The following is a 12486-nucleotide window of genomic DNA, read 5'->3' on the forward strand; positions in this document are numbered from 1 at the left end:
TTTACATTCACTTAGATTGGAGTCATTAAAACTTGTTTTTCAACAACTCCACAAATGTCTTGTTGACAAACTATAGTTTTGGCAAGTCGGTTAGGACATCTACCTTGTGCATGACACAAGCAATTTGTCCAACAATTGTTTACAGACAGATTATTTCACTTGTAATTCACTATCACAATTCCAGTTGGTCAGAAGTTTACATACAAAAAGTTGACTGTGCCTTTAAACTGCTTTGAAAATTCCAGAAAAGGGATGACATGGCTTTAGAAGCTTTGGTTAGGCTAATTGACATCATACTCACTTGTGATACAGTGAGATATAAGTGAAATAATCTGTCTGAAAAAAATTGTTCGAAAAATGACTTGTGTCATGCACAAAGTAGATATCCTAACCGACTTGCCAAAACTATAGTTTGTTAACAAGAAATTTGCTGAATTTGTTTTAATGACTCCAACCTAAGTGCATTCAGAAAGTATTCAGAACCCCTTGACATTTTACACATTTTGTTACGTTACAGCCTTATTCTCTAATTGATTAAATGTGACCGATCGGCTCAAATCAGTCTTATATACAACATTTTAAATGGTGTTTTTTACATTGGATAAAAGTAGAGACTCAGAGCTACCAAATGGTATATCATGCACTACATTTTTGAGGAACAACGGGAAAGGTAATTCTGCTTTCAAAGTTGATTAACTTGTAAACTCATCTTTGAGAAAATGGCCTTGGTACCTATTCCTCAAACACTTCCCAATGAGAAGGACTGTCACCAGGAAGGTATACATTTCACTAATTGTGGTTGTCCCCCCCCACTCCTGTCTCTCTCTTCTCCTGTAGCTCCAAGGCATAGCGGTTGGTCTCTGTTATGTCTCCCACCAGCTTCTCTGTCAGAAAGAACTTGAAGCACTCTGCCTCAGATGGAAATGGCAAGGGGCGCTGCACTCCAGACTGGGACTCATCAAAGCAAACAGCAGGGCCAGAAGGGGTGAAATGGCTGGCAGCCTTCCAGCTACCACAGAACTCCTGTACTTCATCCATTGTCGGTCTGCCTCCATCACCACCAGCATCTTCAAAGGGAACTGGGACTTTATCAGTGGTTAAGGGGTCCTCAGATTCAGGGTTCTCAATGGCTGGGGGGCAACTCCTCAGTGTCAGAATCTGATTCCTGACTTTCAGACTCATTGTCAGAATTTTTTTAAATCTCCAGAATTCCCGCATTTGTGAGTTGTCTCCTTTTGAAAGACATTGCTAATGATACAGCTTAGTTCAGTAGCTACATACATAAACAACAACACTGAATGGCTCAGAGTGGGAGTGAGAGGTTACGTGATTGACTGCCTGCACGCGCCATTTGTACTGTATTATTCTCATGTTTTTCAATTACCGGTGATATATCATGCATTCCGATTCTTGCATAGATTGTAATGGGCACATAGTGTGTGTGTAAAATACTTTTTTGAAGGTTGTACTGATTATGATGAGCTAAGCTAATTCCAGCTATGTGTGTGGAGCCATGTTTGTTGACATACAATGCATTCTGGGTTTCACGTGATCGTCTGTCGGACCAAAGATGCTATAACAAAATGAGGTGAGAGTAAGGGTTCACTCATTTTTTTGAGAACTTCAGGAAGTGAATGGAGGGATGTGAACGATGGTAGACGACACACCCCTTCAACATGCATACTATTAAAAAAAGCATGGCTGCGCGCTGAAACTAATCGTCGGATTACTTTCGATTTCTAGAAAGTGTTTTAAGGTGAGCTCACCCGTGATGTGAGTTTAACCCTTTCACACATACAATCACACGGGTGTGATCGTTCTACAGTGGTCCCTGAAGCATACGATCACAACCGTGTGATTGGAACGCTCGTTTAGAACGGCCAGTTTCGAATGGCGCAACAATCAGCATTTGAGCTGGACAAACTTTTTTTCAGAAACTACAGACACAAACACAGTCCTTACGAAGTTATGTCCAGAATGCGAGCAGTTTTTTTTGGGATGCAATGTTCAGATATTCACAGAAGTATCTATAGTATAACACAATCATCTAGTGCTAACTGAGGGAAGATTGACGCAACACAAGCGTTCATATTTTATAACTTTCGGCTGACAAACTACAATATGAATTAGCTAATAGCAATTACTATATATAATTAAAGATTCACATGTGAGGTCATGTGCTAAACAGTGAGTAGTGTAGTAAAGATTAAGACTAAAAGTGGTAAAAGTAGTAGCCTACAATAAGGAAAAATTCCAGGTAAACGTGTCCAGATAAAAAATATTTTATAAATATTAGCTGACGCTTACTCAGACACACTTGTCTAAATGAATGGGTCATGTGAAAGAAATTCTATAATCCCCAGCCACATCTTGCCAAGTGGATGGGTCTCTACAGAAGGTGTAAACGGTACAGCCAAATGGTTAATTGCATAGTAGCAATATCAGAAATAGATTGTGTCAATATGAATAAAATAATATACAGTATGTACAAGAACAATAACAATATCCGTGATAGATGAGGTAGTTATATGCATACAATCAGGGGTAAAGTGGCTGAGCAGCAGGTTAACAAAAAATAATGGTAGCAGCAATATATACGGCGTGTGTTGTGTTAGGAGAGAGTCATTTGAATAGAGTCACTGCAGATAGTGCTGATGACTGGGCCGTCCAAACCACGCATGAACAAGGGAATCAATATTCGGAGAGCCTGTTTCTGTCCTGCCCTTGACTTTGGTGCAGGGCATGTGATGTCCATAGCGTCTTCGTCGCAGAACTCCCTGAAATTCTCAAAAACATACGTTTGTCTCGCTGTGTGCAGTCCAGGTCGTGCTTGTACAGGCATACCATCTATGGGAGGAAGGGTGTCAGCGTTGTGCAGCAGCTGAAACCTGTTTCCGACTGAGTCCAAACGCTCCTTGGCGACGACAACACCAGGCTCCAGAGCAACGAAGCTGTAAAACAGGAAATAACCCCCCAAAAATTGAAGACATTACAACCTTGAACAACATCAATTCACCTCCCAAGTTTAGATAAGAAGAATAACCTCATACAATGCAATGAAAATGATATTCACCTGAAGTGCTGGTAGTGCTTGAACTGTGGCAGTGGCCTGGAGTAGGGAAAGGGAAAGGGGGATACCTAGTCAGTTGTACAACTGAATGCATTCAACTGAAATGTGTCTTCTGCATTTAACCCAACCCCTCTGAATCAGAGGTGCAGATGTTGTTGCCAGCCATAGCTTTCCACCAGCACCGTACCATCCTCCAGTCCAACCAGCTGTGGGATGTTGACCCCTGTCACAGTGCTGTCCTTCCCAACACCAGCAATCTCAGACAAAGTGTTCACTCTGGTCTTTCTGAAGCGCTGCTTGATGAGGCCGAAGCACTCGTCGGGGGCAAACTTGGTGTGGCCTGTCTGTGATCAGGAAGTGAAGATCCAGACTGTGGGGGAGCTTGTGCATGGTCCGCCAGGCACAATACCAGAGCACAAACTTGTTCTTCTTTTGGCCACTGCAATTATCACAATTCAGGTCCACACGTGTTTCCCCAACTCTGTAGTTGGTGAAGAAATGGCGCATTTAGTTGATGACTGCGGTGCTGCCTTTGCTGGATGACATGCCGTCATCAATCAAGTAGTTGACTTGTTGTAGTATTCCTTCACAGCAGACACCAACCAAGCCACACTTGCGAGGAGTTAAAAAGTAGATGGGACCTGGCTGCATAGGGTCAGAAGGATAGTGCACCTACAAACAACAAAAGCACATTAAGATAAGTTAATGAAAAGAAAATGTAACGTAAAACGCAATATAATTTTTAATGCATCATTATCATGTAAGTTTCACTTACCTACAAATGTGCAGAGCAGCAGCACTGCCTACAGAAACATTATGTTGTAAACTGGAAGTTAAAATGATAACACATAGCCCACCTACACGTACCTCTGGAAAATACAGAAATAATGTGAGATCAATAAAAGTAGTGCCAATCATGTTGGAGGTCAATTAAATAATCAAAACGTGTTTATGATTTACATACCGGGTTTTTGTCATCGATTCCTTGTAGAGACGCCACACTGCTGCTTTTGTCACACGGGATGGCAGCAGCTTTCCACCAAAGTATTTGTGTCCTGGGTGGCATCCTGGTAAAACTATTGCATTATCCTCTGCTGTCACGGATCCCCCCGGTACTGATGCTCATTCTGTGCACCAATTCCGGAGGTCTACGTCGGGTTCCCATTTCCCCTGAATAGTATGTTATATATGTGCCCACTGTTCCCTCTGTCTTTGTTGGTTATTGTTCCCATGTCCGTTGGTAGTGTGAGTACCTATGCGTTGGTGCGTCTGTTATGCTGCGGGCTATATATATATATATATATATATATATATTGTGTATTACGGGTATCGTCCCATGGCATTCCACAAGGTTTACCCTCGCTAATTTGTTTGGGTACAAACATATACGTGTTTGTTTTGGGTGTATTAAAAACCCCTATTGTGTATTACTGCGCCGGTCTCCAAAATCCTTTATACCAGCGTGACATCTGCATAGTTGTTGAAGTTCACAACTTTCTGCAAGTCCCCATGCTTCAGGTGCAACCTGTGCTTGCTTGGGCCAGCTCTCTTTTTGATGGGAGGCATTAGCCCATATGACTGGTGGAGGAGAGTCAGTCGTGTACTACTGATGCTGAAAGACAAATTCCAGATACAAATATTTTGGCATTATTATACAATAGATAGCCGTAATCACCGTCAGACACACCTGGCTAACTTGATGGGTCATGTAATCATCTGGCAAAGTGGAGTCTTGTTTAGACATGCTAGCTAAACAATTAACCATAATCTTAATCCATAGAGTACTAGCAACACAAAACGATTGCCATAGCTAGCTAAAGTTAACCAAATAGGTTCAATGTTAGCTAGTTGGCTAGCTAACATTAGGCAATAACTAGCAATGCGAAATGGCATTCTGAGATAACATTACCACACACAGATCATAAAAGGTAATGTTAGCTAGCGAGCCAGCCATCTAACGTCCGCTAGCTAGCCAACAGTAAGCTTTAACTTTAAAATTAGAAACGTATATCTGAATCTGTAGCTAGACTCTTACCCGTATACGTGGATGAACGTGTCATGACAGACTGCAACCCCTTTCATTAAATAAGATGTCCTGTGTTGTTTTGTTTGTACAGCTTGCTTGGCTCGTTGTGTCAAGTCTCTCTGGTTCACACTGACCATGTGCAAGGCCATAAGAATCATCTTAAGCTTTAGGACCCACCCAAATTCTGACCATGTTACTCGCCCTAGCAGAGCTGGTTAGGCTGTTTTCATGTTATCCAGAGCGTTGGTGACAGTAACTGTGCTCCTGGCATCAATTCAAGTACGCTTTTTTTGCAGACGTTTACTGACACCGGCCATATTCAACCGGTGTTGAGTGTTCCTAAATTCATCAGTTATTCTGTGCTCTGGCACACTCAGATGAGAGTGCTCTGAAACAGTTGTTGCAGTGACATTCTATTGAAATGGTAATTTAACAATTTTACAGATGGCATACAAGTTTGTTATTAAGGCACATGAAAGTTAACATTTTTGAGAAGGCATTTCTGCCAAAAACCCATTTTGATTAAAATATAATAAAAATTTAAAACGGCTCTTCTTTGAAGTAGTGACCCACGACATACACCTAGTTTATTGAAACAGGTCACAAACATTGTTTTTTCCCCTCATCAATCTACACACAATACCCCATAACGACAAAGCAAAACCAAATATGTTGAAAATGTATTGCAAATAAAAAACTGAAATATCACATTTACATAAGTATTCAGACCCATTGCTCATTACTTTGTTGAAGCACCTTTTGGCAGTGATTACAGCCTCGATACTTCTTGAGTATTGACATAAGCTCGGCACACCTGTATTTGGGTAGTTTCTCGCATCCTTCTCTGGGTATTCTCTCAAGCTCCGTCATGTTGGATGGGGAGCGTTGCTGCACAGCTATTTCAGGTCTCTCCAGAGATGTTCGATCGGATTCAAGTCCAGGCTCTGGCTATGCCACACAAGGACATTCAGAGACTTGTCCCAAAGCCAATCCTGCATTGTCTTGGCTGTGCGCTTAGGGTCATTGTCCTGTAGGAAGGTGAACCTTTGCCCCAGTCTGAGGTCCTGGGCACTCTGGAGCAGGTTTTCTTCAAGGACCTCTCTGTGCTTTTCACCGTGTCGCCAAGTCACACACAACTGCATACCATGCCATGGGGAATGGAGTAACGGAAAGGTTCAATAGAACTCTGGGAAATATGCTTCGCTCACTCCCTCTATAAGCTAAAGAGAAATGGCAGCAGCAGATACAAACCCTAACATTTGCCTACAATGCTACTGTACACAAGACCACTTTCTATGCACCATTTCAGCTCATGTTTGGTCGCGTTCCGAGACTTCCTGTTGATGTAATGTTCACGCAAGCAAGTTTCGAGGGGTCCTGTAGTTGTTGACTATAGTAGCTATGTCAAAACACTGATGTCCCATCTCCATGAAGCAGCATATGGTTAAGGAACAACAGAAACAGACCAAACATTATGACAGCAGTCAGGGTCACTCATCTGAACAAAGGAGACAGGGTGCTTCTCGCTAACAAAGGAGAAAGGGGAAAAAGAAAACTTGCAGACAAGTGGGAAGCTAAGCTGTACACTGTCATTGACAACCTACGTACACACATATATAAGCTGGTGGAAACACCAAGGTAGTACATCGGAACCTTCTTCTAGACATCAGCTTCTGCCGGTAGAAACGCCTAAGGATGATTCTTGTGAATCTCAATCAGGTGGAGCTGTAGATCCAGAGTGTGAGGGTCAAAATGGACCTTTTAGACTCTGATGAAGAGGAAAGCTCTGGAGATATGACCAGTTTGTGGATACTCAGGGGAGTTGATGACCCTGCTAGTCAGGAATCTTCGGAGGAACAGGAGTCAGTCAGAGATGAGATGGAGCAAGAACAGTCAGAGTACAGCTGTAGGGACAAGCCAGACCAAGACCGTCAAGCCCAGCTACCTCTCAATAATGAGACTTCCATTAGCATTCCTGACTATGACAGTGTAGGTGTAGTCCCTGACACAGAACCTTCAGGCATTCCTGACTCAGTTGCGCCAGCTAATTTAGCTAGTGACCAGGACATAGAAAAATCGGGTTCACGTGATTCGCAAGATATGGTCAGAACACGCGCTGGTAGGGTAGTGAAATCTGTAAATCGTCTTATTGAGACAATGGCTCAGAGACCATTCACTATTAAGGGCTTAGCCACCAAACTAGGAAAGAAGTTCCAGTCTCTTCAAACTCTGTTTTAAAAATGACTTCTGTTGTTTTGAGGAATATTGATTGATATGTCGAGGCATCTAAGTGTTTGTTCACTTGTGTCAGTAGTGACTCAGTAGAATTTGTGCTTTTTATCCTGTTTGATATGCATTCAGATTTGGGTGAAATTCAGAAGGGGTGAATGTAACAGGTGTACAATACACTTAATTTATTTCACTGACAATCCTTCATTTTTATTTTCAGGTTATTTTGAGATGTATTACACTACTTTCAAGGGTGAACTATTTTATTGTATTTATTTTCTAAATTGTGCTAACGGGAGACAGGCTGTTACTCCTCAGTTTGCTCAGAGCGTGATGAGGAGAGGTAGGTGTTACGTATGCTCCGGTCTTTTGAATGCACAATGTTCACAAATGTTCACAAATGCACAAAAAAGACAAGCAAAAATTATACTGTCACTGATTTAGTGTTGTTGCACTACTGTTTGTAGGAATATAGATTAAAGTAAATGGGGATCATTTCTGAGTGCAACTTTGATTGCTACTTTGCAAGACTAGCCCAGCTACAGTGGTTGCTCAAATAAACGTTTTCAGGTCATTTGTGGTTTAGTATGGTACCCTGCGTCATTGCTTCATTGCTCCAGACCAGCGCAAGGGAGAGTTAGAGCACTGATTATGTTTTTGGGTCCCAAGGTGCTTATGTGTCTTTAACTGACAATGAATGGGCGACATAAACCAAATAGAAACTGATAATTGTGCAACACTACTGAATGATGAGGATGAAGAGGGTGAATGAATTTAGAACAATAGTGTAAGAATTGCTATTCCTCTATCCTGCACGCGCACAACCGGAAAAATACAGTTATTTTTTTGTTTGTACTCGTCAGTATTACTAACTAAATCTGTTGTTACACTAAGGTTTTTATTCTAAGAGAAACAAAAATGTTCAATTATATCCCATGATATTCTTAAGATATATGTGTTGACTGAATATAAGCAACTGATGTCTGATAAATAATTAAGTTGATGGCGCAGTCATATAGCCTTGGCACCTACATAAAGCTGAGTGACCCACCATTCATGGCTTTGGATCAAAATAAATAAATACCAACATTCTTTCTGGTAGTCTTTAATAAAGAAAAATATTACCACCGTCTCTTGGACACGTCATTTTACATATGGATCCGTAACGAATTACTATGGGAATAAATATCACTGAAAGACAGAAAAATTTAAACAAAGTAGGCTAATGAAGGTTCTTAACTGACTTGCCTCGTGAAATAAAGGTTACGTTGTACAGCGCCATATTTTCCTAACGGAAACCCTGAGGGTTTCATTTTCCTTGGAATATAAACACCATAATATTAATCAAATTAATTAAGCTACATTTCTTAAAATCAACCCCATAACCTATTTTCTTACAAAATCAGTTTTTAAATTATCTAGCACAGCCAATAACTTTCGGTTAATTATCAATTAGCCTTTTAAAATGATAAACCTGGATTAGCTAACACAACGTGCCATTGGAACACAGGAGTGATGGTTGCTGATAATGGGCCTCTGTACGCCTATAGATATTCCATAAAAAATCTGCCGTTTCCAGCTACAATAGTTATTTACAAAATTGACAATGTTTACTTTTGTATTTCTGATCAATTTGATTATATTTTAAATGGACAAAAATGTGTTCTTTCAAAAACAAGGACATTTCTAAGTGACCCCAAACTTTTGAACGGTAGTGTATATATATATATAAAATGTATTTCCGAGTCTTTCAATAATACCACGTAAGTTTCTTCAACCGTCTTCTAACTGTGATTAGAGCGATGTAGATGTTGTGTCGTGATGCCAACAGATTGCAGATGGCCTTTGCCGAACGCTCATCATCTTCATCCATTAGTGAGTCGATCGCTTGAATAGTCTTGCTGGAAATGGAAAACAATGTAAAAACGTGCAGCATACAGTAAATACCATCAGTCGATTTATTTAAGCATTATTTTTAGCATTATTAGGCCTACTTTACAGTATTGTAGCCTACTGTACCTGTTCATTTTCCCGGGCTTTCACGTTCGGCGTAGCACAGGCATCTGATGATAATGTTTGTGAATAGCACTGTCCGTGACCAAAATCCCCAAGTCTACCAGTATTTTTTAAATGTCTCCAGTAGATTTTCCGTTCCTCCTGAAAGCCCTAATCTGCTCATTTAAATGAATAGAGATCCTGGTTATGGTGCTACAGTATGTTGTTACAGCATAATCAAAGTGAGGATAATCAGCGATCTGCTGTATGCTTATGGCCTATTGTAATCTGAAAGTCACACATTTCCAGTACTCCTCACCCTGCCCCAAACTCCACATGGTAACACAGTTACCATTCAAAAACGACCTGTTAATAAAATAAAATGACATTGCGACCAAAGAGAACAGACGAAATGGACATAGTTTTCATCAAGCCAACTTCTTTCTATGGTGCTACCCAATCGCTCACTTTGGGTTCTTTGAAAACGAAATAATCTCCAAAATATATTTTTTAACACATATGATTAGTACATCATAAATTCAGTAAGATAATTTTTATCTGATTATGCTCATAAAATCACTATGTCTCTATTCAATTATTATTTTTGTCTATTTCTCTGTACATTGATTGGTTGGGAATAACAGGTCTACGTAGCCTACTGTAGGCTACACTACTTTTTTTAACGTCAACATTTGTTCAGAACAATTTGCTTGATAGCAAGATAAAATGTTGCTCTCAAAGTTTCATGAAGAAAGGTGGATAATGAAAATCGAAGTGTCAGAGAAGAATGTACAGAGAGATATGCGTTCATCTCTCCATCTTTTCCCAATGCCAAGCCAGCCAAGCCAGTCTTATTTGCAATGAAAATATCGCTGTTTGCAAATAATTAAATCTCAGACTAATTATGAATCTAAGCATAGAACTTTCAGTGGCCTTCCCGCCCTATATAGAGGCCCGACACAGAAACATTGAATCGTTAACTGCAAGCTGCACACAGCTTTTTTTTGCGGACATAACCTGTAACTTAAAACAGGTTAAATCTGCAGTTACAAGGAAGAGGGAAGAGAAATTGGAGGCCTTTACTAGGAAGCTTGAGTTGCTCTATTTGGACTTGTCATCTGGAAGGCTACTGCACTTCAGCACACTGAAGAAACGACAGGCAGAGGGACCAGGCCGCAGCATTGTCACAGAGGCGATGGAATATTTTATCAAGCAGCTGAGGGACAATTTATCCACCAGATTTGAAGACTACAACATGCCCAAGGATACCATGCCGTTTGTACGTGATCCTCTCAAATTCCGCCCAGGTGGAGAATTCTCCTCCCTTGCTAAGAAAACGATACCCTCGCTGGATGAGGTTTTTTAACCTGTCTAGCCCCGGGATTCCGCTAGCGGAACGTTTCCCAAAAATTGGCGAAATTACATTATTATAAATATTTAACTTCAATTAAATCAGAAGCGTTATACACCAAATCAAAGCTATACCTCTTGTTAATCTAGCCACCATGTCCGATTTCGAAAAGCTTCACTGCAAAAGCGATTATCGATCAGTAAACACATTAGGTACAGTTACAGCAAAGTAGATTAGTCACGAAAGTCAGAAATTGCAATAATATTCATCAATTACCTTAGGAAATGTTTTTCTTTTGGCAATCCTAAAGGTCCCGACGAAACAATAAAGTGGCGTTTTGTTCGATATAATCAATTTTTATAACCTAACACGAAACATTTTGTAAACGGCTTGTGTGGAAAATTCCGCGTCCTTCAACTTTGGACGTAACATTCATTGTAATTACTCACTCTAAACGGACGTTTATCAAGTCAAGTTCGGTTTCATTACAATCCTCTGTTTGTTAGTAAAACAACCAAACATCATGGTTCAATATTATTCATTTGAGTTGTTTGAGATATTTGTATTTTATTTGCCTTATATAAAATAGGACTAGGACATGAAATATAAAGTACACAAGTATATTGAAATGTAGAAAGTACATATTGCTCTACATTGTGGGTGTATGTGTCTGTGTCTGTATAATTATTACCTAATTGTTTACATGTATTTTATATCTAAAATGGAATGGACAAAACCTCACCATAGGCACTAATTGTATATATAATATGTGTGTCTGTGTCTGTATAATTATTGCCTAATTGTTTACATGTATTTTATATCTAAAATGGAATGGACAAAACCTCACCATAGGCACTAATTGTATATATAATATGTGTCTGTGTGTCTGTGTCTTTATTTCACAGTCCCAGTGATTCTGATTGGGAGCCAATCTGCAAATCCCCCACTGAAGCTGGTCCATCCAGCTGGACCCCTGCTGTTTCCGGCACCACACATACCCCCGCCCGGCCATCAAGGGGAGGTAAGCCAGCGGCAAAGAAGCGGAGGAAGGGCAGCGTGGAACCGTCCAGAGCGTCCAGCGTGGAACCTGCCAGAGCGGAGGGGGACCGTTGGCACTCTGTTCTGGAGGAGGATGTGGCCCCACCATCTCCACTTTTCCGACCAAAACGCCGAGTAGGCCCTCAATTGGACCTGACTTCCAAATACACCCCCATGCAACTTTTCCAGTTGTTTTTCACCTCGGCAGTTGTTGATACCCTGGTGATGAACACAAATAAGTATGGCGCTAAGAAACAGGAAGGCAAGACAGAGACATGGAAGGCCATTTCCATTTCAGATCTGTTTTGCTACCTTTCTATGGTCATCTACATGGGGGTGGTGAAGTTGAAAACCCTGAAAGACTACTGGAAAACTGCACCCCTCTATCAACTGCCTTTCCCATCAACGGTCATGTCTTCCAAAAGGTTTCTGACAATTTCACAGGCGCTTCACATTAGTGACCCAGAAGTTCATAAGGACAACGAGACGAAACGAGGCACGGCAGGGTTTGATAAGCTCTGCAAGATCAAACCTCTCTACCACGATATCGTTGAGGCATGCAAGACCTATTTTCAGCCCGCCCAGAACCTTTCCATAGATGAGAGAATGGTAGCCTCAAAGGCCAGAATTGGCCTAAAACAGTACATGCGCAACAAACCGCCAAAATGGGGTTACAAGCTGTTTGTTTTGGCCGATTCTGCGTGTGCATACACGTGCAATTTTTTTGTCTATGAGGGGAAGAACACTTGTACGAGTGGTAAGGGACTCAGTTATGAC

The sequence above is a fragment of the Salvelinus fontinalis genome, chromosome 8 (assembly GCF_029448725.1).
Source record: "Salvelinus fontinalis isolate EN_2023a chromosome 8, ASM2944872v1, whole genome shotgun sequence".
Taxonomy (NCBI): Eukaryota; Metazoa; Chordata; class Actinopteri; order Salmoniformes; family Salmonidae; genus Salvelinus; species Salvelinus fontinalis.